The sequence below is a fragment of the Lipotes vexillifer genome, unplaced genomic scaffold (genome assembly GCF_000442215.2).
Source record: "Lipotes vexillifer unplaced genomic scaffold, Lipotes_vexillifer_v1.1 scaffold788, whole genome shotgun sequence".
NCBI lineage: Eukaryota > Metazoa > Chordata > Mammalia > Artiodactyla > Lipotidae > Lipotes > Lipotes vexillifer.
The window spans coordinates 228,699-232,655 of record NW_006791862.1 but is presented as its reverse complement, the minus strand read 5'-3'; the positions used below and the strand labels follow the sequence as shown (position 1 = coordinate 232,655).

At 36.6% G+C, this 3,957-nt stretch overlaps 1 non-coding gene across 1 annotated transcript; it reads right to left on the bottom strand.

Annotated features, from left to right (window-relative positions):
* TRNAG-CCC (transfer RNA glycine (anticodon CCC)) lies at window positions 1–73 on the bottom strand. The gene has a single exon. It is a non-coding gene; the product is annotated as a tRNA-Gly (tRNA).
* Between the last annotated feature and the right edge of the window lie 3,884 nt (window positions 74–3,957).

Sequence of the window (3,957 nt, the reverse complement as noted above, 5' to 3'; positions counted from 1 at the left end):
TTCCCTAGCCAGGGATCGAACCCGTGCCCCCTACATTGGGAGTGTGGAGTCTTAACCACTGGACCACCAGGGAAGTCCTCTCACAAGATATTATTAATTACAAAGAGAAAAGTGGTAGATTTATAGTGGAGAAATCGGCAGGCGCCATGTTAACAAAATGATCAAAGTAAATGATAAAGCAAATGGGGTAAAATCTCGATATTTGGGAAATCTTGGTGAGATGTATACAGGAATTTTTGGTACTATTTTTACAACTTTTCTGTAAGTCTGAGATTACATAAAAATAAAAAGTTAAAAAGAAGAGCTTATTAAAGCATTTCTGAGGAGTTTGCTAGGCTATAGCAAAACAAAGGTTGTAATCAAGGTATAGCAAGTTAATTCTGCCTGCCTCCTTGGCAAAATGGTGTATGGAAAGTCATTGTTGGGAAGTAGGAGGTGGCAGGAGGGTAAAAACCTTATTAGATGTTTCCTTGAACAAAATTTTTTCAAAAATTCTTTTTGAAAAGTTGTAAACCTGTTGAAAAAGGGTTTTTGATAGCAATTTAAAAAACTGTGCATGTATTACTGAATCACTTTGTTGTGTACCTGAAGCTAACATAACACTGGAAATCAACTATACTTCAATAAAAATAAAATAAAATAAAATATATAGCTAATTAAAAATGAAGCTTTTCTGTACTTAAAACTAAGCAAGAGAGTTCTATAACCATTTAAAGACTATTACTCAAAATACTCTCTATATAAAAAGAAAAGCACACTAAAACATAGGTAATTAACTGAAATAAAAATCAATGTGACATTCAAAAAATAAAATAAAAGGCTCTCTAGTATGTAGCAGAGACAAATTCTGTTTCTAGTTGGTAAAAAAACATAATTGGATGAACATTTAAATGCCAGGAGACATAAAAATCAAAGAAATAAAAAACTTTTAAATGGAATAATTTCTGTTTTCTTCCCAGATAGTTAATTTAGTAGAAATTTCTGATTATGATGGCAGTTATAAATCTTTGATGTTACTGATGCAGAGACATACTCAAAACTGTTTTTTTTTTCCTATCACATAGAAAGATTGAAAACCGTCCTAGGTAACAAATACTACTACTGCAACGACTTGCCAGATACTATTCTAAATATCATTCGTACATTAACCCATTTAATCTCTCTGCAACCCTGGGCAGTAGATACTATTATTAGACTCAGTTTACAGTTGAAAAAACCAAGGTTCTCAAACTTTCTTGATTAACTGTGCTCTTAGTGTCTCAGTAGTTTTTTCATGGCAACTCAGGCCAAAAGAAATAACGTAATAATTCAATTTATTGAGTTGTTAGAGCCAAATCTCTTAACATCTATTTATGATTTCACAATTTAGTAGCCATTAAAAACACTTATGAATTGAAAGAGAAAATATATTCTTATTTTCTTGTAAAATAATCACGATTACTTGCTAATGGGATGGATGAGCCTGTTGAGGTCCGTACTTCTCAAACCATGAGCTCAGATCAGACACGGCCACACTCATTTTCTGTTCCACGCCAATATTCATGCAGTACTTGCTTTTCATCACAGCTGCAGAAAATCCAGCTTCTCAAAGACATAACATCAAAAGGATAATGGTCTAATGCTGAAACCATGATTTACTGTGTACTAGAAGTTCACATGAATTCTGACAGATGTTGAGTGTCACTGTGTTGCTCTTGGAACTTTAAAAAATATTCTATGTTCCCCCATAGGCTTGCTGCTGTGGCACCTTGTGGTGCCTTGGGGCACAGTTTGAGAACTGTAGAGCTAATACAGAATTATTATTCAGTCTGGGGGACAAAATTCTTGGGGGAAAATCAAAATCAGAATAGTGTGAACATTAACAAAGTGTAGAAAGAGTTAATATTAAAAAAATCTTGTTCTCCATGTATCTTTTCAATGCATGTCTTTTGTTTTACCTGATTGCTTTGGGATAGATTACTTTTTAAAAAATTTTATTCAAGTATAGTTGACTTACAATATTTTATTAGTTTCAGGTGTACAACATAGTGATTCAATATTTTTATAAGTTATACAGCATAGACTTCTATTTTGCAGATAACAAAACAGAAACAGAATCATCTGGAATGAACAATAAAGTGTTCATATCATATAGGTCAAAGGTAAATGCTGGCATTTAAGGAGTGGGAAGGACAGTACACAATAAATGTTTCGGCTGATAATATATGTAATAAAAATATTTTATACCACCAAGTGCATAGAGTGAACTCAGGGAACTTGGCAAGTTTAACTGAACCTCTCTTAAGCAAATTTATTACTTGAAAACGTGAATGTTTTAAACCAGTGTACAAGGGGCTTGATTATTTTACAAAAGAGTATTATTCAAGATTCCTTGGTACATCTAAAGTATGATGTGGTTCACTGAAATTAAAATGTATGCCGAACTGGTTTTGAACACATTAGTTTATGAAATATCTCTGTTGTTTACATTACATTTTGAGTTTTCTGTCTTTTAGGAGGATAGGCAGCAAAATATCCATCTCCTAATTGTCAACAGAGGGAAAATGAGGCACAGGGAGAAGCAGTGAGTTTATTTAGCATCATTCAGTAAGAAATGAGAAGGCGTCACCTACTCATCTGGGTTGTAAAAAATCATGGATGGCATGTTAGTACCTAACGGCCATAGTTCTTTTCACAATAAGGTGATGATGTGTAACAATCAATAAATAAAAATCAAAAGTGCCCATTTGTAGAAGATTTTGTATGAGTGTATGTGATTGTTGCCCAAGAATTTAAGTCTCAATTCTATTGACTCTATTGACATAGTCAAGATAATGCCAGAGTGTCCCATGAGTGATGTGATGAAAATAGACTTAATGACAGATGGAAGGAACTGCTCACTCCTGTTTTACTCTAATGGCCACGATAAAGGGTTTATTTTGATTAGTGTAACTTCAGTTTATAGTAATAGCATGAAGAACCAAGAAAGTTTCACTTCACTTTGCCATCATCATTTTGACAGCAGATTGACTCAGCGAAGCTGGGGTTCCCAGAGCACTGAGGAAGATAACCTTAGCTATCTCTGCAAAGGTATCCTGCAGCCCAGACTGAAATACCTTCCTTGGGGACTCTACTATTTTGATTATGGAGAAATTCCCAAGCAATGCCTCCCATAGCCAGTTAGCTCCCTGTCAGCTCCCTTCCTTTTCACTGTTCAGGCTGAGTACCTGGCATTCTTTAAGGTAGAAATAAAGGCATTTCCTTGGGTCCTGGGGAAAAACAGGGGACTCTAAGATAATCCCAGTGGAGAGGTGGTCTTTTTTATAGATCTCAATACTAGGTCTGTTGTCTGCGTGTCCTGAACAATTGTCTTCAAGACTGTGAGCCATAGTTCACTACCCAAAGTTCGATTTAAATATCATGAGATTAATTGACTGCAAAAAGAAGATGGGGGAGGAATGTGAAAGGGTCTGTATAACAAAGAACCATAAATCATCTCTGGTAGGGTGGGCCCCCTATCATGCAGCCTGTGGGCTTGCCAGGGAGCTACAGGGAGAAAGATGAGAGGGAATAGGGTCTTCCAGCTGCAGGGCTGCAGTAGCCCCAGACCAGGAAAGCTGTTTACCCCCCAGCCAAGTCCTTCCTGAGGTATCATTCACTTATTCATTTAGTAAATATCTATCAAGTGAGTGCCTACTAGGTGCAAGGCACCATTCTAGATGCTGTTGAAGTGGGAGGGGGCGGGAGGGGGCGGGAGGGGGGAAAGTAGGACCAAGATGAGTAAGACACAGCACCTGCCTTACTATTTAGTGGACATGGTTATGACGAGGACTCTGCTCTCTTCTTCAGCATAAACACTGGTACCTAATTAGGTGTGTACTTCACTTTACGAAACAGATGTACTTCTGAGCCTTTCTGGCATTAAAGTGAGTTTCCATCTAGTGAATCTCCTGTACCTTCTCCATAAAGCCGTCTCTG